The 27,131-nt window shown below is 46.7% G+C and overlaps 1 protein-coding gene across 2 annotated transcripts in view; it reads left to right on the top strand.

The window, feature by feature from the left end:
• The first annotated feature begins 11,204 nt into the window (after positions 1 to 11,204).
• The window catches only part of sema4ba (sema domain, immunoglobulin domain (Ig), transmembrane domain (TM) and short cytoplasmic domain, (semaphorin) 4Ba), a 64,026-nt gene continuing 48,099 nt past the window's right edge, over positions 11,205 to 27,131 (top strand). Inside the window, exon 1 of one of the 2 annotated variants that reach the window (XM_042110878.1) lies at positions 11,205 to 11,589. The gene's annotated coding sequence lies outside the window, so the exon portion shown is untranslated. Of the gene's footprint in view, positions 11,590 to 21,268; positions 21,627 to 27,131 lie in introns of those variants that run through there. The other variant, XM_042110876.1, reaches the window with a different exon arrangement.

The raw sequence follows: 27,131 nt of genomic DNA, 5'->3' as shown, positions 1-27,131 counted from the left end.
AACTGCTCTCCACTTCTCCTAATGTTTCAAGAACCCCCAATGTGAGAGGGACATGAGGTGAAAACATGAGGTGAGCTATACACTTCCAATGAAGAAGCAGGTTGCTTCCTGTGTGGGTGGCTGGGTGAGTGTGTGTGTGTGTGAGACAGACAGAGAGACTGAGAGAGAGAGAGAGAGAGAGAGATAGAGAGAGGGAGGGAGAAAGGCTGGTGCTTTGGCATAGAGCCCCACTCATTGAGATTCTGGTTTCTCAGGAAATTGGTAGTTAGGTGTTTGCCCATTAACCCTGATGAGATGCATTCCTGTCACGTTGCCATGGTTACAGTGCACTGTGTGTCTCAAGTGAAAATGATTTATGGAGAATTATAGACAATTTCATGGATAGGATATTACCTCTTCAAAAGTGAGACCCCCATAATACGTTTGTCTTCTGGTTATATCTATTTAATATTGTGCATCTTGACCATGGGCAAGACAGACATGCAGGGAGAAGATGCCTTGTGCACATGAACCACAGTGGAAAAGCAGCTGATGAAATGCGAAACTGATGACAGGCACAGAAAGGCTTGTGTGCTGTGGATCCTCAGCAGAAGCTAAATGGCAAGCTTCGCTCTTTGCTAGGGTGACACTGTCCATATGTGTTTGTTTTGGGGTGAAGGGTGGGGAGGGGTGAACTGGCAATGTCAGCATGCCAGGCCTTGTGGAGCTGTGTGTGTGTGTGTGTGTGTGTGTGTGTGTGTGTAAGGGGAGGCTCTGGAGAGAAATGCTGGGTGAAAAAGGCACGAACATAACTACTGCGTTGCCCAGGCAACCTGGAATTGTACACCGCAGAACAGAAGAGGTGGGGGAGGGGCGGTGGTCTAGCTGGACAGGTAATAAGATTGTATTGTGAGTGCAGTGGTCCCCCCCTTATAATGCACTGGATGCAATAGTTGGTAAACATCGGAGCTGAAGGTATCTTCCACAAAGCCAGTTTGAGGGCCAACTTCTGTCAAAGCAGGCCTTGCAACACAAGTGCCAGGGATGCCGTTTGCATTTCCTTTATTTCGATTCTTTAACTAATGGCCTTGCTGTTTCTTCATGACATTCTTGACTAAAGAGCATGACTGTGTGTTGTAATGATGATAATGTCCTTGAAGCATGCATGACCTCTTCAAAGGAGTCCTCCCTCTGGAGTGGGGCTGTCTCGGTACACAGTGTCCCTGAGTCGACTTTTGAGAAACTATGTTCATCTCATGTGAGCCTCCTCGCATGTCTTTGAGCAGCCTGGAGCCTTTCGAGTGGTACTATTGATGAAGATGAATGGCTGTTTGTGTGACCACATTACAAAGAGATTGTTCCACGTGACGTTTTTGTTTTGGGTGCTGGTTTTTGTCTTTGTCCGCTTTGGTACATGGACTTACAAATTATACTGTCATGGCAATCCAATCAGCAAGAGATTGTTTTTAGTCAGGGGAAACTCCTATTCTGTGTTTTGGAGGTTAATATGTACAGTGGCTTGCAAAATTCCCCTGCAAATCTTTAGTATTTTCTTGTTTAGAAAATACATCTACGCATATTTACCCAATCAGTGTTTTTGTTGAATGCATTTATTATTTAGTATTTCTGAAAGTTAAATAAATTGCCTGTTTATTAACATTAAAACTGATTAAGACCGGAGTATGCATTTACGAGGGTTCAACATAAGCAGTGGCCAGCTGGTTCAGGGCAAGCAAAAGAGTCCATTGGCCACCCACTGGCCTAATGTAATGTTATACACAACTTTCAATTTTGTATACTAATATAATATATCCATCAACTGGAGATTAAGCCCTTAAGCCCTTTGAATCAATTGTTTGAACATTACAATATGTACATGATGAAAACAATAACAGTTTTATGGAAAAGTGACATACAAGGGGCCAGTAAAAATCTGATCTACTGGCCCAAGGGGAAGTCATTTTGACTTTGTAAGGGTCGCCGCCATCAGTCGATTACTGAATGCAGCACAAGCTACTGTCAATGGACACAGAAGGAGGGCGGTTGGGTAATGGACTTGCATGGATGGTCCCTCACCCAGGGTTGCCAACTTTGGGTGTTTGGCTGAAGTGAGATTTTGTGAAGTTAAATTTTTCCCTAAACTTAATTTTAAAAATGTCTGTCCCCTGACGCTGACATAGCTTTTGCTTTGTATAATTCCTGATTTATGTAAAAAAATCTTCAAAATGTACAATTATTATTGATTGCACTTGAAAAGAAGACCAGTGTTTTTACCCTGTGGCATGGAAGGATTATGAGCCACAGGGCACAGACATGAAAAGGGCCCCTGAAAAAGGTAGTAGCTCAGCAATTCTAGGGGGGTCCGGGGGCATCCCCCCCCCGGTAGAAAAAATTGAAAAATAACCCCTTAAATAATGACTTCTGGCGAGTTTTCCTGAAAGAAATGGATTGAGACTTACAAATATGAATGTGTGTATGGATGTACATATGTATCAGGGATGGAAATACAATATTTTTTTCCACCTACCATTGTGGCTGGTGGATTCCAAAGTCTACCAGCCACTCAACTTTTTTTACCAGCCACTAGAGATACAGTATGAACATTTGATGAAAAATCATGACCAAAATGATCACGGTTATTGGTATTATTGCGATATGATAAAAATGTGCTGACTTTTTTTCTAAACCTACCATCAATGTTGGACAGAACTCATAATTGGCCTGCCCTTCATGCCCAGTAGCAACAAAACTAAATGTCAACAGAACAGCTAGTGTCATAAAAGTGGTGTGGCACAATCCACTGGTGTGAGTTCTGGAGCCATCCAACTTTATCTAACTCTATACTACTACATCATCTAATTTTCATATTATATCTAGGCTATATTTAACATTTAACATGTAGGCTATTTTCTATTTAGCCTGTTATGAAATCATGCATTGACCAATTTAAGCACACTTTTTTCACTAAAATACATGCATGCTTAGCATTTTGTGAAAATAAATCATTATGGCTACATTGACAAACTCTTAGCCATGAGGTGTATATCCTCTGATTTTAATATTTACAGATATATAGGTATTTAAGCACAGCTCAGTTTTAAGACACTTAAAGCCCAAACCGGATTACTCTGGAGGCTTATTGTACAGGGGATTGCATTACACCTTTGTGTTCAGTAAGGTCTGCTGTTTATTCTGGTTTACGGTTTGTCATGTGTTGAACAAAAAGTGTGTGAGATAATTCCACCTATATGAATTGAGATGAGCGCAGAGCTATAGAGTAATATGATTATTTCTCGAAAGTTAATTTTCTTGCGAACCGTTTATCACAAATAGCGTCTATAGCACCGTATAAAAGATGAGAAAAAGTGATTTCATGTGATGTCTGGGCTAGCCTACTTTGGGAGTAGTTCAACAGAGAAGAATGGGCGGCCACACTTTGTGTCCGTCTGCCTCATGTCTAAATAGCAGCGTGTTCCGACGGTGTCGCGGACCGGATTAAAATAGCCTAGTCAGCGAATCAACAATCAGAGAAAACTGCGCTGAGAACGTTGTAGGCAGATATTAGACCTACCTGCTGTTGGTCTAAAGACAAATGCCTTAAACTCGTCTCCTGTCATTTAGAAACAATGCTGTGGTCTAGTATAGTCATCAACAAAAAATGAAAGGATTGCAAAAAAAAAGAATGGATTTGGCGTGACATTTCTTGCGTGTGCGTGAGAGCGTGAGATTGGTGCTGAAAGCGTGTCACGCCAGATGCGTGAGAGTTGGCAACCCTGCCTCACCTCTTTATCATGGAGGATGCGGAATCCTAGCCTAGAAATCTAGACGCGCCCCTAGCGGCAGCAAATTACATGCTGCCAGGGCTAGTCTAGCAACTCTCCGTTGGCTTGTGAGCTGCAGAAATCGAAACTCAATCAGGCCAATGAAATCGTGTATAGAGTCATTAGGTGGGCTTAACATAATGATTGATGGCAGAGTTGCAACGGTTTGGCTTGAATTCCCTGCTACTTGAAAACAAATAAGATGAATGTTGCTGTTGGCGAACAGTGTGACACGAGTTAAGCTTTTATTAAGTTGGCAAACGTTTGAACTAGCCAACTAGCTCCGCTGGTGGGAAACGCATGGGACTTATAGTGCTGCCGCTGTCTTATTGCGTGCAGAGGGAATTTGAAAGACAACTGATTATCCCGCCCCTCTGAGCTGACTGAGCACTGCGAACTGTGACTGCCCAGACCCTACATTTTAATGTGGGTCTGGCTCGTCAGGCTAGCGGAATCCATGATTTCAAAAAACAATGACACGATTTGATTGGTTTAACCACATGACAGTTTCCCGCTTTGCCTTGGTCCATCTTACATGAGCTTGCGCCCAGATAAGATTGCAGTTTGTCTAGATCATGTCTAAATATGGTTTCTTCTTTGCTTGCTACAGTTTTTTACCAGCATTTGTGGATGGAGTTTCAAACTGTGTTCATAGACAATGTTCGCCTAAGTTTTCCTAAGCCCAGGCAACGATTTTCATTACAGAAACAGGTCTGTTTTTAAAGCAGTGCAATGAGGCCCCGAAGATTACGGCCATGCAATATTGATTTTCAGCCCTGTGTCTTGCGTACAAAGATTTCTCTGGATTCTCAGAATATTTTAATTATTTCAATTCTAAAATGTATTATAGATGATGAAATCCCCAAATTCTTCGCAATTGTACTTTGAGGAGCATCTATGCTTCTTAGATACTTTTTATACCCAGTTATAGTGCCAGTAAACCTCATTAGTTGTTCCTCCATGTGTTTTCCCTAGCATTACACAACTTTGCCAGCATTTTGTTGACGCTGTCCCAAAAGTTTTGAGATCTGTTTCTGGCATCAAATTTCAAACGAGAGTATATTTTTCATAAAATAGTACAGTTTGTCAGTCAATTGCAACATTTGATATGTTGTCTATGTTCTTTTTACAGCTAAATATGGGTTTGCGTTATTTGCAGATTATTATATTCTGTTTTTAATTACATTTTGCGTAGTATCCCAATGTGTTATGTATATGTATAGGTACATAGAGAGGGAGAGAGAGAAACTAGAAGGCTCGGGAAGAGAGAATGGCCTGAGGTGATTTGGAGGGGATAGGTTTTGACTAGATGCATCGCTTTTACGCAGGATACCTGTAACTGTTCCAAAACAGAGCCATAACTCTAGGCCTTTCCTGACCCGCCACTGGCAACAAAGTGTGGAAGGATAGCTCTGTGAAGGAGTCTTGGAAAACACTGTGTTTTTTCTTTTAATGACTCTGCTGGCATCTGTGTGATAAATTGTGTCATATGAGACATTAAAAAATATGATCCCTGGCTCTCAGTGAAGACCTTTCCAGTGACACACCACCTGTAATCATGTGGAGTAATAACAAGAAGTGAGATTTTTTATGCGCAAGTCTGTTATCTAAGGCATGACTTCACCCAAGTAAACATGGTTATGTGAAAGGCCTGCCAATCAGCTGAATTTACTATCAATAGGATCACATACATACAGACCTTACTAACCCCTTTCGGCTTTAAAATCACCTCAGTGTACAATCAGACTTTATATAAATGTATTTATATGTTACCATGGATCATCTGGATTTGGATCCAAATCAACAGGCTCTGTGTGGTTTCCCAATCCTGGGCACGTAACCTCTGTGTCAACTCCAGATATGCCGTTCCCTGTCAAGAGAGACCCATGATCATTTGGCTTTAAAGACACACACACACACACACACACACACGCACGCACGCACGCACGCACGCACGCACGCACGCACGCACGCACGCACGCACGCACGCACGCACGCACGCACGCACGCACGCACGCACGCACGCACGCACGCACGCACGCACGCACGCACGCACGCACGCACGCACGCACGCACGCACGCACGCACGCACGCACGCACGCACGCACGCACGCACGCACGCACGCACACACACAAGGCCATACAAGGAGCTATCAGGGTGCGAAGGACAGCCAGCATTGGGTCTGCAGCTGAGGGCAGTGGCGGTGCTTCTCAGCTGCCGTTTGGTTACTCCTCACGTTGAGAGCCATCTGATTATTTTGATGAAGGTCAAATGGCGGCCTTGGTGGCCGCAGAAGGGAAATATCTTGTGAAAGTGTTTTGAGAATGCCGGAAACAGCACAGAGGTCATCTACCCCACTAAGAAGAAGGTCTGACACATGGTGAGGTTGTGTTTCAAGGTCATATGGAAGTTTTGACTGTTCCTCATACAGATTTGCGATATGTTTTTCTCATCACTTGTGCTGATTACAGCGTAAGTATCTCACATTCAGCCCTTTAGCACATTTCTTCATACTCCCAGGGAGGCTAGTGATGGCATTATAATAAAGGCCCTTATTCATTCGCCAGACACAAAACCATCAAACTATTTCTTCAATCTCTCCCTCGCCACAAAGACCCTGTGTTGGGAAATTGCTATAATCTGTGTGTTGAGTGGTCGCCTCTGCTTTTCGGCAGCATGTTTGTTTGCATTTGTTTGTTTTGTCTTTTTTTGAGTCACTTAGTTCTTGAGAAACAGCCATGGTTGTCAGAGTGCAAAGCAAACAGAAACAAGAAAGGGTGAAAGGAAGCCAAGGAAAATAGGCATTGGACTTTTAGGAAGTGATAGATTGCATTGTGTCATGGCTTAGTCATTTCAAAGGCCAAGTGTGGTTTTGGTTATTAATTATGTTTCTGTTTTTTGGGCCCAATCAAGATTTCTGCTTGTGGTCATACAGAGGTTCTGCATTTCAAGGTCCCCGTACTTGATTTAGGCTGACGGGGACTTGTTAAAGTATTTTATTGATGTATGATCAAGAGATATCAAAATTGTCACATGAATTGGGAAACTGACGCCATGATGGAGTGGCGTAGTGCTCGTAATGTTTGCCCCGGCCACGACACACACACTTGTATGGGCCCATGTGTGTTTGCTGGATTCCCCCTGTGCAGTGATGGGGAGCATGAGACAATCTCGCCCACTCGCCCTTTGACCTCTCTTTGAGTGGGGTCACTTTGAGAATGTGTTGGTCAGCCGCTCTGGGGTGCTCTGGGATCTGATATGCCGTGGTCATGATTAATGCACTGAGGTGCGACAGCGTGACGCTAATGATCGCTTCTCTCCCACGTCCTCCCCAGCCACCGATAAGGGCCCAAGCAGTCAGAGCACTGATGGTCACTAAGGCATAAGGCATGATTTGGTCTGGGCAGTGTTGAACGGACACAGAAGGGGCCCAGGCTTCACCCTCCGACCTTTTAATTAGGAAAGTGCTCTCGTGTGAGTTGAGTCGACCAGCTACTGCTAGCAGCCATCAATCAATCAGCAAGCATTTGGGCAAAACTGACCGCCTTGGATTCCTGTTAGTGTGAGTTGACCCATTAGCAGAGCTCCCCCCTGGTTGTTGAGTGAACACTGAGGAACAAGAGTTCCCAGAACTGTGAGCTGATTATTTGCATGGACCCATGGGAACAGAACATGGACGAGTGTTCGGTTTCTTTCGAGAGCTGCACAGTCTTGCCTGCATTCTCTGGAGGTGTTTTTGACAAGGTCACCACTGTTTCTTCCTCCCACAGTTTTTTTTCTCCTCCTGCAATGTGATACAGTTGCTTCCAAATAGTTTCCATGAACCACGCACACAACTTTTTAAAAATCAGCATTGGAAAACAACAGCAACAGTGGAAAACTGTTATGGAACTTGTATTCAGTAGTAATATTTCAGCACTCCTATTCAGTAGTAATACAATAAACGTTGTCCACGGGTTGCCCCCCACCCCCTCTTCCCTTGTCCTCATGGTCATTAATGCGTAACTGATTTGTGCTGCAAGCAGTCAGTCCTCCAATGAGCGGTGTTTACAGTCTTGGAGCTCCTCATGCTCAATAAGTCTTGCCCTCGAGTGAGGCGTTTTCATTGAGTGGGACAAGACTACAGTCTGCCTCCATGGTTCTGATGCGCATTCCAGTCAACCTACAAAATGTAGCGTGAATCGGAATGCCATTCACGGACTCCCCGACATACACAGGCAGGCTACACAAAGGGCTCAGATTGATTCGGTCTTCTTCCCTGTCACACTTATTAAGCCACATGCCACATTGGACAATGGTCTTTTATTCAGCTATTTTTGTTTGGGCGTACTCTCACAATGCTGTTTTCATGGCGTTTTTGATGTGGTAGAGGGATACGTCTGCAAGTTATGATGTAGCCTTGTCTCCTCGTTTCGAGAACAGTAAAACCTTTTAAATTGAGTGCTAATTTCACCAAAAACGCTCCATGGATGCCTCGCTAGTGATTTGCAAGCGTTCATAGATCCATGGTCCTCCAATGATGACAGCAGCATTGGAGCCACTAGTGTCCTGAGGCTATTTTGCCACTCCAGCTAATTCTATTGCGCTCTGTGCTGACAGGTCCTCTGTCAGTGGCTGTGATCAGTGGAGGCTTTCAAATAGCACTTGATAGCAGCCTGGCAGGGCCACAATTAGGGAGGCATGGTCACCGCACTCTCTCATTGCCTCCGACAACCACTGTTAACTCCTGAGTGAGACACGCTCAAGGGTGTGCAGTCAAATAGACCTGTCTGCCAGGCTAGCGTGAAGACAACCACCACCGTATAACAACAACGAGGGCCTTTCAGTGAGATGGAAATGGACACAATGACCTCTTGTCTGAGGAGAGGGGAGGCTTTTGGGCTGGGGAGGAGAGGGACAGGCTGACATCCAGGCCCCGTCCCACCAAGCCACCTGTCTGAATGTCAGAGCGGCGAGGGACAAGCCGGCGTGGCGTCTACACAGGCGTCTCCACTCTCCTGCACTGTGACACAAACACTATTTCATCCTCCTGATAGGATGGACAAAATGGCAGTCCCAGCGGGGCACCAAAAAGAGAGGAAGCTGCACAAATGCAAGCGTGTGTCATGTGTGACAAGTAGCCCCTGCACAATTTAATCCAGGCAGCTTTTTGTTTAGCCACTATGAATGAATAGCCATTTGCAGAGTGTCATAAGAGTACAAACAAGTTATAATTGCTAAGCCAGGCCTGCCTGTGGCACAAGGAGGGTTCTATTTGGGTGGGTGTCTGCAGAGCCGCTCAGAGGCAGGCATCAACCCTCATTATGCTCTGCTCTCTCACCCCCCCCCCCCCCCCCCACCCCACCCCACCCCGCCTCTCTCTCCCTCTCTCACTCTTTCTTTCTCTCTTTCTCTGTAAACAGATAGTCTAGCACCATGCCTCTGACCGCTAGCTGTGAGATAGCCCTTTGAAAGGGGGGGGGGGTGCAGAGCAGCTGTAATGGCTAGCCAGGATGCCAAACACTGCCTTGGATATGAAGATGAGAATAAACAGTAGATAGTTGGAATGGATGGTCTCCAGATCCTCTCTGGATAGATTGTTATAAGCGTTCTGGATAGAGATAGGGTCTGGGCAGGCTTTCTGGTTAGATTTTTATATTTTCTGTGAAATAACTTCAAAAAGTGGTTTTGTTGTGTCTTGCCATGCTGCGTGCATCAAACTCTTTAAAAGAGTTTAAGGACTTTTCTAATACCATTCATTTTTATATCTGCACGTCTATCTAGAATGTTCAGATCCATTTATTAGCGTCAACATGGAAGAGGACAGATGTGGGGAAATGTAAGAGAATGAGGAGTTTGTGGGGGCTCTAAACACTTCCTGCAATCTCCTGCTAATAATTGAGGGTCGGAGGAGAAGCCGTAGGGCTGGTGGGCGAAGGAAGCGGGAAGCGAAGGATATTTTCAGCCGCTTGACAAAAGGTGCTGTGTCAGGCCCTCCCTCTCTCCTTCTCTCCCTCTCTCACTCTCTCTCGCTCTCTCTCCCTCTCTCCTTCTTTCTCTCCCTCTCTCTGTCTCTCTCTCAGATGCACCGTCTCGCTCTGGCTGGCTGGGTCTGTGAGGATGTGACGCAGATACCAAAACGAGAGCCGGGCTGAGCTCGGAGACCTGAGCTGAGGGAGTTCGGACATCAGAGTCCGTCGGAATGCCTTTTCCTGACACGCCGGCCTCCCACACTGTCCCTTGTCTTCATCATACCTCTTGACTTGTAATGTCCTTACTGTATGAATACTTTAAGGTGTGTGTGTGTGTGTGTGTGTGTGTGTGTGTGTGTGTGTGTGTGTGTGTGTGTGTGTGTGTGTACCTTTGTGTTTGTGCTTATGTGCTTAAGTGTTGCTAGTTTGGAACAGATGTGGGTGGTTTGACAGCTGATGCTTTTACAACTTGTAAACCACACGGTGTCATTCTCTCAGACATTTTAGCGGCTATTGTCTTGCATGCTTTCCCACAAGGTTCCTCCATAATCACACCGACGCAGCAGCGATGGTGGGGACCAGAGACATGTCACACACACACACACACACACACACACACAATATGACATATGATTTCCCTCCAGAAGTGTCCCAGTAAGAGAGCGCTCCGCTCCGCTCCGCTCCTTTGGAGCCTGGGGTCTGTGGGTGTTGGCCCGTCTGGCATGAGGTGCGGCTTGTGTGTGTGGCCTGCTGCGGCTGTATGGAATGAGCAGCTGCCCGGGTGTTTGGACGAGACGGAGTGGGCAGGGGTGGGGGTGGGGGGTTTGTGTGTTGTGAGCGGAGGCCTTCACCACCACGTCTCCCAGCGGACCCAGCAGCATGCCACACCAGTCACCCTGACCCCCCAACAGCCACTACCACACACACGGTCCCCAAGCAGCCACACAAGGGCAGCAGTGGGGGTGGGCATTTCCATTTCACTGCGTTGCACCTTCCTGCTACGCCACAGATTTAAGATGCTAGAGGAATCTTAAAAAAGATCAGCGTCTCTTTGTACTTATGGACTGGAGGATGTTTCTAGCATTTACTTGTAGTTTATAGGTTATGGTTATAGTTTAAGGTTGTATTTTATGGTTATCATGGTTATAGTTTATGGTCATTATGCTGATATTGCCTCCTTATAGCTTTCAACTAGGATTAAATGAAACATAATGCTTTTTTATATGAAAATGGTGCATGATGGACCTTAGTAATTGTATTGAGGAAAGAAATTATTTTTTTTCTATTTTAATACTGTTGATATTTAGTTTTAGATATTAATTTTCTCGTCTCTGCAACCATTTTAAGTGTTTGCATAATGTGTGTATTTGTATTGGGCATTTATCCCCTGCAGTTCCCTGCTGTAGAGAGAGAAGGGGAGAGAGGTGTTGCAAGGGGAGCTGAGCCACCTCCTCAGGAGCAAAAGCTATGATGTAATGCTTCAGAATGAGCAACCCCCCTCCCACCCCACTGCTTCTGATTTTCCCCCTCCCTCTCTCTCTCTCTGTCTCTTTCTGCCTCTCCATCCCTCTGTCGCTCTCTCTCGCTCTCTCCCCTCCCCTCTCCCCCTCCCTATCCGCTGCCTCTGCTGATAGTGGTAGTGGCTGGTGTCTGCGCGTGTGTGTGTGTGTGTGTGTGGAGCGAGCCGCAGCTCTGAGCATCTCCGGGGGGATCCCATGCGCCCTCCTCTCCTTCTGTCCCTCCTTGACACACGGCCGAAGCCCAAGCCTGTCCGCCTTCGCTGCTGCTGCTGCCGCTGCTGCCAGCCTTCGCAGACCCTCGTCCTCCGCCACTCAAGGTAAATCCACTGACCTGAGACAAAGGACTGTGTTTGAATGCAGATTGAATGTGTGTGTGTGTGTGTGTGTGTGTGTGTGTGTGTGTGCGGATGAGGTACAGGGAGATAGATAGAGAGAGTGAGTGAGAGAGGTAGAGAGAAAGAGAGAAGAGCCGGTAGAGAGAGTGGGGAGATGAGTGCAGAAGGAAGCGCGTGGCGTTCGCCTCCGTGTGCCTGCTGAATTGGCTGAATGAATAGGCTGCCTGGCTGCGAGAGAGAGCCTGCTGTCACCGCGGCGCTGGGTGCCATGGCAATAGATTGCATTCCGTTCCCCGTGGCTGCTGCCTTTGCTGGTGCCGCTGACTCTTCCCCCACTCCCTCTCTCTCTCCGTCTCTCCCCAGCTCACTCTCCATCCCTCCCTTCTTCCCTCTTGTCCTTCCACCCGGTGCTCAGGGCTCGTAGTAAGGTGTTGGTTACCATGGTTAAAGAGTGGAGGATACCTGTGCTAGCAATTTATATTCTTCTGTGTCTTTTCTGTGTGACGGTGTGTATATGTATGTGTGCGTGAGTAGGTGATGTGCTCCTGTGTCATTATGGATGCTAGTCAGAGTGTAAATGTAAATTCACCTGCTCAAACAGCTATATGCCATATTTGGAAAAAAAATATTTACATTTTTTCCATCTCTTTGCTCACAGCATATTTGACTGACTTTGACTGCCTTTTTTGCCATCATGTCATGACGTGAGAGTCCTCCTTACTCCCTCCTTTAAAAAGTGCAGAGGAAGAGGAGAGGAGAGGAGGGGAGGGGAGGGGAGGGGAGGGGAGGGGAGGCTGGTGTGATGTGAGAGGGGGATATGGGTGTGTGCATGGACAATGGATTTCTGTGAGGACAAGGTCCCTCTGCATGGAGGCAGGGCTTCCCTTTGCTTGCTTCGCTCTGGTCCATATCTCTCGTGTAACGCAGAGGGCAAATGGATTAGAGCACAATGATTCTTCACTTCTCTCCAGTCAGATGAAATCCAGTCTTAGATTTCATTGTAATTGGACTATATTAATGGGGATTTTGGTCATTAAGAGGAATAAATAGCTTGTGATTTTTTTTTAACCAGAGGATTCCCTGCTCCCATACTCTGTCTGTTTCTGCTTAAATATTTTATACATCTTGTCTGCTCCAGATGTGAATGTGGTCATGACTAATTTATTTAGAGGATTTTTTCACTCTCACCAGTGCAACCAAATACCAACACCCCGAATGGCAATTTTGCATAATTAATTGGTGCGCTAAGTATCGCTAATTAAAATAACTTGCAGTTTGGTTGAAGATAATTTCAGCCCAGAGTTCAAACTCATTGAAATAAAAATGCCCTAATGGCAGTGATGGTGGTGGTTTGCAGTGCTGGTAATGTTGGGAACCCTGACAGTAATGCTTCCTTTATGTTTTCTCATCATATTCTTTTCACTGTCAGCCATTACCAATGGCATATTGTATTCCATAAGCCAAGCAGCAGTCTCAAAATGCAGAACGTGGTTATGATATACAGTATCGGTTGTCGCTCACAGTGCTGGAAATGGATAGGGGTGAAAATCTTTTGTGCTTCATGGTTCTTTGGAAGCTGCAGAGTTGGGGGAGAAGAGAAGGCCTGCTGGGAGTGGCCATCAGGCGTCACGTGGGCTTGCTGTAGGGTCATGTCATGATTTCCCCATGGGTAGTGGTTGTGTTTACTGGGGTATGAGTCTGGCGTCTACAAACACACTGCTCAATTGGCAGCCAAATCTTCATGGACTTTATGAAGGTCTCTATAGAGTATAAGTATAAGTATATATACTCTTTTGATCCCGTGAGAGAAATTTGGTCTCTGCATTTATCCCAATCCGTGAATTAGTGAAACACACTCAGCACACAGTGAACACACAGTGAGCACACACTAATCCCGGCGCAGTGAGCTACCTGCAACAACAGCGGTGCTCGGGGAACAGTGAGGGGTTAGGTGCCTTGCTCAAGGGCACTTCAGCCATGCCTACTGGTCGGGGTTCGAACCGGCAACCCTCCGGTTATAAGTCCGAAGCGCTAACCAGTAGGCCACGGCTGCCCCCAAACACAGACATAGACTGCTTCTCTTAATGGGTTAGGAAGAATGGCCTTTTTTTCCAAGAATGTAAAAAGGTCCGGTGCTAAAATTAGAGAAGTCAGTCTCATTTTGACCTTAGTGATACACTTTTGTTGGCATTGTGACATTATAGAGCCAAGCTCCATAGGATTGTCCAATGATGCGCTTGGTGACCACGCATTTCCTCTGAATGCCTCCTTGAATTGATTTTCTGTGGCAGACTTTCGACCTGGAGTGAGAGGAAAAGCTGAGTTTATCGCCTCAGTGTTGAGGTGCGATGAGGTGTGTTCCTCTAGCAACACCCATGCTATTTGCTGGGAAAGCGATAAAGTTATTCTTGGGGGGTTGATTTTACACACTCTACTTCATTTGGGTGTGTGTGCGCGTGTGCATGTGCGTGGGTGTGTAAAGGGGTGGGGGTGTTAGGATGGTGCAAGGGAGATTTGCCCTGTGATGCCTGAAGACTAGAAATAGTGTGGCAGCAGGTGTGCAAAACTGTTCTCGAGGAGGCGAGAGGAACCTTTTAAAATAGACCCCCATCTGAGGGTGTCTTCCAGTTACAGAGAGAGAGAGAGAGAGAGAGAGAGAGAGAGAGAGAGTGAGAGAGGGACAGCCAGACAGAGGAAAGAGTGAGAGAGGCAATGAAGGTGAGAGAGAGAGGAGGGAGCGAGAGAAAGAACCAGAAAGTGAGAAACATAGAGAGAGAGAGAGAGTGAGATACCAGAGAGTGAGAGAGACAGAGCGAGAGTAACAGACTGAGGAAGGGAGGATGAAAAAAGAAGACGAGAGGAGAACCTCCTGCCTCAGGGAGCCGTGCTGCCATATAGAAGCCTTCTGTGTCTCCCCACCGCTGGCAAGGTCATCGCTTCAGCCCGAGGGAGGAGAGCACCAGGGCTGACCGCAGAGGCCTCTCTCACAGGCTACCCCCCCCCCCCCCCCATTTAATACCAGAGCTCTGCGTGAGCAAGATACACACTGTTCCTTTGTGCGCCTCTTCCCAAGAAGTGGCCCCCAGCTCGATGGAAAACAGGCCCCGGGGGGCCTCGGGTGGGAACAGCTACATAAATTTCTGTCGCTGTCACCGCGTTGTGTTGGTCTGGACTTCTGTCCACATTTTGACGGGGCTCAAGATTCCGAGAGTGTTCTGGACAGTGTTCATACATGGGAGCCTGGCCCGTGTGAAATCGTTTTTTTGTGATATCGTCGGCAAAAAGGATGAAATAAAAAGCTCGTTTTCATGTCTGCCGGTCCTGATGGGTGTGTGTGTGTGTGTGTATGAGTTTGTGTGAGAAAGTGTGTTTTGCAGGTGGCTGCTTCCCAGGTTATGCAATGAAGGGAGAATTGAACTTCCTGGCGCAGAGAGCCATCCAGCTCTGAAGCCCTACCGGGGCTGAGGTTGTATGATTAAAGCGTTGAGTGTGGATGAAAGCTTGGCTACAGAGTGGCTCCCTGTACAGACACACACACACACACACACACACACACACACACACACACACACATATGCACACACAGTCCCTTGCTGTGTTTGCATGCTGAGCTCTTAGCAATTTCTTTCCCTATCATCTTTCTGATAGAACATTATGAAACATTACGGACTTTTTGCCAGCTGTCTCGGAGAGCCAGAGTTTCTGCCCAGGTCCATTGTACCCAAAGAAAAGGAAACATAGGCCAGTTTTGTTCAAGTCTCTTTCACATTTCGAGAGATGTCTTGACTAAATTAGTGCTGTTCTTTTTGGTGTGCACAGTTGCAGCATGTAGCCTCAAAGTGCTCGTCAAAGCTGCCGATGGCAATGAAAAGAAGAAGACAGCAGTAAGTCATTTGTTTTCATTAGTCAGAGCTAATTAGTGTTCTATTTGATGGAGCCCAAAGGCCTGGCTCCTATCAGACGCTTACAGTATGTTTGGTCTGAAACTGCTGGATGCCCTCAGACGCCAGTTGCTCTCATAAAACCTTGACCTCACACACACACACACACACACACACACACACACACACACATATAATCACACTCACACAGAGATATGTTTTGACACCCAGATACCCATTATCCACTGCACCTCTGAGGGCAGAGTGACATGTAGTAAGATTACATAAGTAAGATTCCATCCTTAAAATCATCAGGTAATGATTGTGTCAGTAAAATGAAAAAAAAAAAAAAAAAACTCTGTTTGAGTTTTGTATATGAGTAGTGTCAATGGGAGTAATCATTTTGGTGCAGCATGAAAAAAAAATGTCTAAAATATATTATAATATGAAGTAGAAAACTAGCCAGGGTTAAAAAGAGTTGTCTAGTGAACCTGACACCTGTATTGTGTGCTTAATTATTCGTGCCTTTCCTGTCCATGGGGGGCTTGCGGCCGTGCGAGTGTGTGCTTGGGCAGGGGGTAAACGGCTCTCTGCATGCCGCTGGGCGTCCGAGGGAGTGCAGACATGAAAGTGAGCCGCGGCGCTGCTGCTTTGATATGGACACAGAGGCACCTGCGCTGCAGAAGAAGGAAGTTTCTCTCTTCTTCGCCCAGGATGCTGGATGAATGTTAAATACAGGTGCATTCTCTCTGGAGGAGACTGTCAGACGTATCTTTCTCTCCTCTCTCTCTCCATCATACTCTCTCTTTCTGCTTCTGTCCTCACTCTTCTGGTTTCACTTGTCCCATGTCCCTGTTTCAGTCTTTGCTGTCTAGCTTGCTCTGCTGTCTGTACTATTTTCTCACTATCCCTCTTGTTGTGTTGTGCTTCTCCTCTACCTACTTTCCACACACACACACACACACACACACACACACACACACACACACACACATACACATACACACATACTTACACACACATACACACACATACATACACACATACATACACACACACACACACACACACACACACAGGCAGGAATGCATAGACTCTCTCCACCACTCCGGTCTCTCACGTGCACACTCATCTACTTCTCCTCTCACTGCACTACTGAGAACTGGCTCTCCACATCCATTAGAGAAAACCATATTTTTCACCACTGACAAGATAAAGAGAGACCACAACTTTCACCTGGATCAAATGGAGACACAGAAGGAGACCACAGGAATTCATCCCTTTACATTCATCAACCTGACTGAGGTCGCCCTTTATCAGGTGCGCTCATCTCCATATGAGCCTGAGGGGCAAAAAGACAAGGCAGAGGAATAAGTCATGCTCTGTGTAAACTTCCTAGACTGGAGTTATACCAGGTCTACTTACAGCCAGTAGCTGCTGAGGAATTTTGTTTGTGTTGATGATTGACAGGCAGCCGAATCCGCAACACGTCTGTGATCTTGGTGACGGACCTAAGCCAGTCAGACTGCAAACAGTGACTCAGGAAGATTAGTGGAAATATTAGAAGACTGATTTAGGCCTTTACTCTTTTTGGTTGAGAGGTGGTTTGGTTGGTAGGTGGTTTGGTTAGGAGGAGGTAAAGGTAGTATAGTGACTACAGAAGATTCCATTCTCTCCATTTCCCTACTTTAGTGTCATGACAGGCATTGTGCGTGTGACTGTGATCTGTGCAAAGTGTGTGTGCATGCGTGACTGTGTGTGTGTGCATGTATATGTATGTGTGTGTGAGAGTCACTCACCATGACTTGTGTATGTAATCGGTGATAAATGTTACTTTTGTAACTGAGGTAGTATTGCATATGATGTCATATGTCCTGCAGATATGGCTATAGGGTGCAGTCACATGATCTGTAAGAAGATATGTCAATGGCTCCAGTTTTTCGCTATTGAATTGTGTTTTGACTCACTAACATTGATCTGCTTTCTCTCCACCCCCCCCACACCCCTTGAAAAAGTGAGGCTCATAAGTGTGTAATAGAATGCATAATCACTATCCCGTGTATGATAGTATGCATCATTGCTATCCTATATATTTGCCTATTTTTTGGGGATGTTGAGTTCAAGCTGTCAGAACATTTGGATTCAAACTGTTAAACAGGAATGCATTATTTTTCTTCTTCTGCCTTTTAAAAACAAAACTGTCACTCAGTGTTCACTGAAGCTCAATCTTTTCTCTTCCAATCACCTCCTCCAGACAAATCTCTGTGCTTATCCTCATTTCAAGGTTGTTTTACCTCTAGTAGTCCAACATATGATATTAAATTGACCACTGAAATGCACAGGCATTGTAGAATTCAATTCCAGGTATGTCCTGTTCATGGTTTATATCAAAACATTTCACTTATTAGTTTACTGACCATGAAGTTATTAGAGCTGCAGTACCCTTTTCGATCTATAGAGGTCAGGGTCAGAGCCTGCCTGAAAGGGGTCACTCACTGTAGATGCAGGGGATCATTTCCTGCTAATCTCTCATAGCATTCATAAAACCAGACTGACTAGGAGATAAAGGCTGCTCTGAGTTTTGTGGATGAGTGTGACATGGAAAGCTCCAATAGCTGAGCTAACTTGTCTTCAGACACTTTTTTGCCCTGGGTTGGAAGACGGAGTTGAAAACAGACCCAAACTTGGAGCGTCTTCTAGCTGAGCAGTCTGGAGGCCCCTGCAGTTCAGCAGCTCCTTTCTGGAAGATAGATGGTGTCTGAGAGTGTGTGTGTGTGTGTGTGTGTGTGTGTGTGTGCGTGTGTGTGTGTGTGTGGTGGTGGTGGTGGTGGGGGACCTTTACAGAGCTGTCTGTAAAGTGTTCACGCCACATCAGTCACTCAAACACTTTGAGATAAAAATGTCACTGCTTTGTCAGATAGGGCGGCTGGGTGCGCGTAAGAGCGCACCGTGAACGCTGCCTTTGTTTTATTTTGATTAACCTCGAAGGTCAGACTGCCAAGTTGAGAAAAGTTACTTTTTGTGGAAGAAAAAAAGAAAAAAAAAACACAAATAATAAAATTACCCAATAAACCAAGCTCTGCATTGTAGAGCAAGATAAAAACATGGCCGTCGCTGTCTCCATGCCCCTCCTAAGATCTGTAGTGAAGAGAACTGTTATCTTTCTGTTTCCTCTTTAGGGGGTAACATGTTAAACAAATGGCTTTATCGTGGCACTCTAATTTGCACAAATCTTCTAATTAATTTGTAGGAATTGACCTGTCAGCGTGTCCTCTGGGTTTTAGATAGACAGCAGGAAAGGGCTCGAGACTTCTTATTTCTCTCCAGAGTGTGTTTTTTTAAAAGCCATTTATTTATTTGTGCCTCTCGAACACTGATTTGCTTGCATTTTGCTTTCTGCTCAGCTTTCATGCAAGTGATTTCTGTTCTGATTTACTCTAATTTGTGGTTATGATTCCTATAATTCCTCGTGCAGATATATCTGTTATATTTCAGTCTGAATGCCACAATAGAGACTCACACCGGCAGGAAAGTTTTAATCATTTGACATCCAATCCTCTCGGCTAGGAAATGGGGGAAGGAGAAGTATTCTTTGGTTGTTGTTGTTTAACCAGAAACTAACTTACTGCCCCATCCCCCCTCAATCCACCCCACGCCGCCCCACCCCTCCACCCCCTCAGACCCCCATTGCTTTAAGAGATTTATGTACTGCTGCTGCCGCTGTATTGGGGTGGGGTAGGGGTGGACGAGGCTTTGGTAATGTAAACATGAATCTCAGCATATAAATATTTAAGCCGTTACAGAAGTAATGCTCGCCAGTTGGCATTTATCAAATGCATGAAAAGATATGCAAAAACTACCCTCCACTGAGATATCCACTCTGGCCCATGGCATTTTAATGCCAACCACTGCTGCAGCCCACTGGGTCATAGGCAGCCACTGATGGCTTGTCCGGTGGTTGTCTGCAGAAGCTGTCCTGGCCGAGGCCAGCGGAGGTGAAAAGTGCCCTGAGCACCAAGCCTCATGTGGCAGCAGACAGCAGACTGACGTATAACACCTTTAACAGGTCTGGCTTTTGCTGCAGCAGGAGCCCAGTTTTCCAGACGGAAGTGCAGTGTGTGTGTGTGTGTGTGTGTGTGTGTGTGTCTGTCTGTCTGTCTGCCTGCCTGCCTGCCTGCGTGTGTGTGTGTGTCTGTCTGTTGGTCTGATTGATTGGATAGTTTACAAGGGGTTTCTCTTTTGTTGATGTGGTCTATGGATAACATGCTGGACCATATTAGAGTAAGAGGTGATTTTTGCACTGCAGTAGTATGATAATACTGGTTTATGATTACATTATAATATCAGATTTTAATGACCATAAGGGATGCTGACAAAGTCCTACATTCCTGGGTTTGTGTTTCAGCGGCTGGGCTTGTTCAAATGAACTATGCGGCCAACCCTTAATGAGCTTTAAAGGCTGTGCACTCTCGGTCATCTTTGGCTTTTTCAGCCCAGACCTTTTCTGAAAAGCTGAAACGCAGAGCTGCAGTCTTGGCGCACCGGGCAGTCCACAGACTGAAGAGCCAGCAGACACCGGTGTCAGAGGGTCTGGTTCCTGCCTGCACTGTAAATAAGACGTCTGCTAAGTGGCTCAGAAACCGGGGGGGGGGGGGGGGTCACGTGAACTTTAGGAATCTCAAGCTTGCTCACCGTTTCTGCTATACCCAGCTATCCCCTGGCTGGCATTCTAATGCATGACACCTCTAAAACTGCCACCCCGGCTCCCTCCTTCGCTCAGGGTACTAATTTAACTCTTCTATTCCAGGGAAGGGCCCTACTCCAGACCATTGGACTCGGTTGTTTATTCAGGTGCTCCTAGATTTTTCTTGACATCTGTTTTTGTTGTGAATGACCTCCCGTGACCTCTGCGTTAACCAGGTGAAGGACCAGGAAGAACGAGGCTCTGCCTTGTGTCTTCAACCCTCTGTCCCTCTTTTGGCTTTCATTCATGAGAAACAGCCTCATTTTCTCCTCAATAACAACTCATTTTGTCCTGGGATAAAAACAAAATCCCCTACTGTGACTTAAAACACAATTCAAAGAAGCAGTATTGTTTTTCGTTTTCCCTCTTAACGCTAACTATATTGTAAGGTGCTTGCCACTCTGCCAGGATCAACACCGCGCACTAATGCTATTCAAATGAAAGGGGAGCCGGGGCTTTGCCCGCTGTGCTGGGGGAGTATGCAGTTTCACGTTTGGACAGTGGTCCTTTCTCAGGGCATGAAACGCTGTCTTCAGTCCTGACTCAGGGACCCTCGGAAGCAAGCTGGCGTCAGATAAACCCTGAGGACTTTCCTAATAGATGTAGTGTTCTTTTTTCTTGGCAGGACTTTTAATTCTTACCTTGGTGTATTGACGGCTGGCCTGTCACCTTAAGGGGTTAGGTCAAACCTATCCCAGGACTTTTTTTAAAAGGGTTGTATTTTATTTTTTTAGATAGTGTCACTAAGTGCAGTGAAACTGTTTTTACTCCTTTGCGGTATATGCATATGAAGATTGAGACTGAAAGCAGGTTGAGAACAATTCAAGGTTTTCTTTCACTCCTTTTGAAAAGTCTGCGTCCAAGTACACCACTCCCCTCCTTCTCCTGTTTCTTCTCTCCCTCTCTCGCCTCTCTCTCCCCCCTCTCTCCCTCCCTCCCTCTCTCCTCTCTGACAGAGCATGAGGGAGGGGCCTCGTGATTACGCCAGAGGCAAGTGGCTCCAGCTCTGCGTGTCACACTCGCTCACACACTCCCTCTCTCTCTCACACACACACACACACACACTCACTTACTCACTCACTCACTCTCACACACGCATGTGAGCGTGCTGATGCAGAGAGACAGACCGAGAGCGAGAGGGGGGACAGCAGACCTTGCGCTGGACTACAGGACCATAGAGCCCTGTTGCGGACACGCTGGATAAAGCCACCACTCAGCCGTGGACTGAAACTTCAAGGGATTTCATTTCAGCTCGCGACCGCTCTCTACGATTCTCCGAGGGGGGGGGGGGACTCTAAAAAGGAGGGGCTTTTCATTACACACACACACACACCCCCAACCCCAAACTAGTGAAGATTACTCAGACTGAAAAAAGAGGCGCTGGTGAATAGAGAGTAAGTGAATCTTCAAACACCTCTCTCTTTCTCTCTTTTCATTTTTGCTTTCTTTCATTTTGCCTTTCCCTCCTGCTCGCGCTCGTGTTCATTAAGGACGCTAACTGTCTGTGCTGTTAATCATTGATGTGGTTCTCCGCTGGGATCGGGTTACCGGGAGAGACGTGGGGGTTTACTGCCTTGTCACCCTGCTGTTATTACCTGGTGTGTGTTTTTTAAAGGGGGGGGGGGGGGGGGGGGGTGGTTGCTGCTGCTAAGAGCTGAGAGTGGGGGTTTGTTGTTGCTGTTTGCTCTTTATGTTGAGAGCAGAGTGCGGGTGTCTGTGTGTGTGTGTGTGCGTGCGTGTGTGTGTGTGTGTGTGTGTGTGTGGGGTGTGGGGGGGGCATCGTAGTAGTGGGTGTAAGATGACATGAGGCAGTCCCCTCGTCTGTTTTAGAGCTTATCATTAGGGTGATGGCAGGGCAGGGGAGTCGCACCAGTGCAGTGCAGCCCAGGCTGTTGTTTGTGCCGTGTGTGTGTGTGTGTGTTTCAGATGATTGTAAGTTAACCACTGTATTGTGACAAAAGTAATAATTTAAGCATGTGAGTATTAAAGGATGGCAAACTGGCTCTGTGTCTGGGAGTGTGTGTGTGTGTGTGTGTATGTGTAAGTTTTAAAGAGACGGTTGTCAGAAAAGGTTGTATAGCTGTGGCTGCTATGGTGTGTCCTTGTGTGTGTATTAGTGTAACTGCGTGTGTGCAAGTGTACATGTGTGTGTTGGTTGTGTTGACCTGTCTGTGCACTGCGGCTGTTGTGGCCAGCGTGGGCCTCAGAAAGAGAGAGAAAAAAGGAAAGAAAGGAGGAGAGAGGAAAACAAGGGAAAATCACTGTGGGGGTTCACAGGATTTGGCCCTGATTGGACTTTTCCTGACTTCTCATTGTAGTTGTGGCAGTTGCTACATTGTGTGTGTGTGTGTGTGTGTGTGTGTGTGTGTGTGAGGATTAGAGAAGGATAGATCACGGGAGAGAGCATGTTATTTGATGGCACAGCCGGCAGATGTCACATAGTTGTGTGTGTGTGTGTGTGTATGTGTGTGTGAAGTCAGACTTCAAGACATCTTGAAGCCAGCAGGTGTGAGTTTGTGAAAGTCAAGCCGCTCCACCGCGCTCTGCCTGCCTGTCAGTCAGGGTGTGATTGATGCCCATCGATGCGTAGCGGCCATCCACGCTCATCAGCACTGGAGCAGAAACTACAGAGTAGCCCTAGTGGACTCAGGCAGGCCTGACTTCACCACCACGCTGACAGCTCTTTCTTCTTGTGTACTCAGCCAACTATAAACAGGATGCAAAAAACTAACACTCTGTCCTTAAATGTTACCACTGCTGCTGCCACTGTTGCTGTTGCGGCATCCAGGAAATGCTCAAGGCCGTATTTCGTTAATTATTCTGTTTCAGTGCAATTTTGGAATAACCCCCCCCCCCCCCCCCCCCCCCCCCCCACACACACACACACACACACACACACATACACACACATTCAAGACAATCAGCTTATAACTCAGTCACTCTTCTCTACCGACCACTTACCTCAAGTTTATTTACATGTCATGGGAAAGAACCAGTCAGTGGCTTGCGCTCTGAGATGTAATGAAAACCGGATGGAGCCTAGCGCCAGTATGAGGTTTCTCTCTCCGAGGCCAATTTTATTTTAGCCCAGTGGATTGATTGCCCCTTTGGTGTGCCAGTGGACAGCTGGACAGGGGAGATAACCATCCCTGCCCTTGCCCTGGAGCTTGTAGCCAAATTACCCACAGCGGACATCAACTGCAACCGCATGACAAAGGAGAGGGAGAGAACTCGACCCAGACCGATTTATCTCAACCAAACGTAAACACACCTATTTTCTTTTAGTGTCTTCCATCTGGGGTGGTGCCTGTTTTGTAGTCCTGTGATGGTGATGCTTTAAGAGGGATTTATGTACTAGTGATGGTGTGTGTGTGTGTGTGTGTGTGTGTGTGTGTGTGTGTGTGTGTGTTTTTGTGTGTGTTGGGGGGACGGTGGCTGTCGGGGGGTCAGCTTGTGCCGCCGGCCGTGCCCTCCGTGTTTTTCTTTGGTCTGATCCATAAAGACAACAGCTGGCAGGAGTGTTCTGGGCACCGGACCCGCGACAATGAGCCGCTTGTGTGATGCTGTCAGAAAGTGTTTGGCTGGTTGGTAAAAGACGGTGCCTGTTATATCAATAGCTCACATGTGGGGCCACTAGCTTCTCGCTCACGCACACACATACAAATTTGTATTTATACACAAATATGTATTCACATACAACAGTAATGTCATGGAAAATATGGACATTTTATTCAGTTTATTTAGTCTTGCCATTTATTTAATGGAAGAGGAGTTGACAGATTATTCGTATACTTTATGTGTGCGTGTCATTGTACACACACACACAGCAGGTAAAGTGCATTGAGATGTCCAGGGTCAAGAGGTTGCGAAAGGAGGGGACACAAGAGACACACACACACACACACACACACACACACACACACAAACACAAACACACAGCTTCTGTGCAGTGCAGTCTTCAGTGACCTGGTGCAGTCAGCAACCTGTTAGAGATTATGGGGCAGGGAAAGAAAAAACAGGGGGAGCAGAGAGAGAGTGAAAGAGAATGAAGGAGAGAAAGGGAGCTCTATCTGAGGAATAGAGTGTGTGTACTGTGTAAGCCTCCCCTTGCGTGGCCTCTCTCCCCGCCACATGTTTCCCATCACAGACCCCATATCCCAGGGGTATTTTTGCAGCATTAGGCTGATTCCTCTTCTTTGGTTGACTTACGTCCTCTCTCAACCTGCTTCAATGAACCAAACAGAGAGAGATAGAGTTTGTGTGTGTGTGTGCGTGTGCATCTCTCTCTCTCTCTGTGTGTGTGTGTGTGTGTGTGTGTCTCTCTCTCTCTCTCTCTCTCTCTCTCTCTCTCTCTCTCTCTCTCTCTGTCTCTCTCTCTCTCTCTCTGTGTGTGTGTGTGTGTGTGTGTGTGTGTGTAAAAGACATATGTTTGAATTTAGGTCATGCTATTGGATCTGGTCATAAAAAAAAACGCTGAATGTAAATAAATGTGTGCCGTACTTCCTCACGCCTTCCTCCAGGCAAAGGTTTTAGTCAGGATGGCCCATGCACCCACAGCACATACCTTGACTGAGAGGAAGATGATTCACGCCTCTACCTATCTGAGTATGCTGTGCACCAGCACTCATGAGAAGAACTACTTCAGAGCAGGGGAGGCGTGCTTGGTTCATCACAGGCCTGTTTAGTTGGCTCGTAACGCTGTGAATGGGTGCTCACTGTGAAATCGTCCCGTCGCCTGTGATGCGACTGGCACTAAACCAGGCCCAAATGAGCACTGCTAAGTGCTAACAGGGTAGGAGACAGGGGACACGCTGAGCCGTGCAACAGCCTCGCTGGCGTTAACCTTTGACTCAGATAGCAGATGAGTCTGGAGATTGACACGCATCAGACTCAGACCAGATCCAGGCTAGATATAGATCAGATCTAGGTCAGATATGGACCAGGTCCAGGTTAGATAAGGACCAGGTCCAGGCTAGATAAGGTACAGGTCCAAGCTAGATATAGACCAGATCCAGGATCGATATAAAATCTAGACTAGATATAGACTACATCCAGGCCAGACTTGAGCCAAATCCATTCTATAGCCAGCAGCTGCTTTTCAGTGACTGCTTTGTTTTGCCTTTTCATTTTTTTTTCAGGCCTACTCTAGGGCTTTTCAGTCGCTGCTCTGTTGCTGTTGAGTCAGCGGTGGGAACCCTTGGCAAACACGCATTACTCTCGAAGTCAGCAGAGTCTTTTCTGTGTTTTCGCCCGCCTCTCTTAGTGTGTCCCTGCACACAGTGGCATGATGTGGGAACTGACCGGGCAGCTGGACGCTGGCCAGGACTCTTGTGTTTGCCCAGTCGTCCCAGAGACCCTCGGAGCTGCCTTTCTAACCCCTATGAGAGTGGAGGGGAGGGTGGCGGTGGTGATGGGGGAGGAGAACTGCAGGGACCAAAAATGGCCACAGGGTTCACACACACACTCCGCTGGGAATTCTAATTACACATGAAGAAGGTCTCCAGGGTTGGATGTTACGGGATGAAATGGTGGCCAGAGGTTTTCGCTGTGCGTCAGCGTTTCTCATCTGGCCGTGTGGGAAACAGACAGGGTTAGGCCCCTTTCTCTCTCTCTCTCTCTCTCTCTCTCTCTCTCTCTCTCTCTCTCTCTCTCTCTCTCTCTCTTTTCTCTCTCTCTCTCTCTCTCTCTCTCTCACCATCACCCTGCAGCCTCAGTGAGTGTCGTCCATCACTGCACAGTTCACACCTGTTCCCTCTTGCGTGTCCGTGTTACATGCATTATAGAGGTCTATTTTAGACAGACGTGGGGTCGGGAATGTGGAGGTCTATGAGTCTCACACCAGTGTAGCCGTTTGGGGTGGGGGTGAGTGTGTGAAGGTTGAGTGTGAGTTTGCATGAACACAGGAGTGTGTGTGTGTGTGTGTGTGTGTGTGTGTGTGTGTGTGTGTGTGTGTGTGTGTGTGTGTGCATGTGCGCATGAGTATGTGTTTTTATGCATGCACTGCACACACATGATTTGTAGTATGCGAGTGTGACATACCATAACTGTGCGTAGCTCTAGTTTTATGAGGTATGTCAATAGGTGTGTGTGTGTAAGTTTGTATCGTGTACCTTCAGCATGTGTATGTTACGAGTGTACTGTATGCGTTTATGCATGTATGTATATGTATGTCTATGAATGGGCGTATGCTGGGGTGTTTTTCTTTTTTTGGGGGGGCGTGCATATGTGTACCTCCTATGCTGACGTTAGCACTTGCCTGATTAACGGTCTGGCTTGCACACTTCCCCTCCCCCCAGAGACCCCAGCGATTTGATATCTCTGAGTATTCGAGGTTATGCCCTCTGTTCCACTCCCAGCTCTTCTGACCCTCCAAGACATTCCTCTGACTGATCCCTCACTACTGGACACCCGCTGTCTCTCCCAACACACCCCAGAACATCATCTTTCATCTTTGTCACGTCTTTCACAACAGCTTTGTTGCGATATGATCTTTCATGAGTGAGACCACCTGATTTTTTTTTTTTTTTTTTTTACTGCAGTAATACAGCGTGATTTAAAGCGTCTGTAACCTTGAGGCAGTAGGTGAGGAGAGGAGTAGAGGAGAGGAGAGGAGAGTGATGGTCATGTGTCTCTCTGCCAGGCCTGCCTGCAGATAGCGTTGGGGAGACGTGTGCTCTGAGCACAGAGCAGGGGGAGGAGAGATGCCATGGATGCTTCTGAATTGTTTTATGCATAGCTGGAATCCACAAACAGGGGGAGTGTGTTCTCTCTCAGTGTTCCTCCCTCCCTCCCTCTCTCTCTCTCGGGCTACTCCCATCTCTCTCTCTTTCTCTTCATCTCTATCTCTCTCTCTCCTCTCTCTCCATTCCTCTCGTTTGACTGCTTTGGCAGAGGCTGGT

This window comes from Alosa sapidissima, chromosome 11 (assembly GCF_018492685.1).
Source record: "Alosa sapidissima isolate fAloSap1 chromosome 11, fAloSap1.pri, whole genome shotgun sequence".
In the NCBI taxonomy this organism is placed as follows: domain Eukaryota; kingdom Metazoa; phylum Chordata; class Actinopteri; order Clupeiformes; family Clupeidae; genus Alosa; species Alosa sapidissima.
Note: the sequence above shows the minus strand (reverse complement) of the source record. Positions and strands in the feature narration are given on the sequence as shown.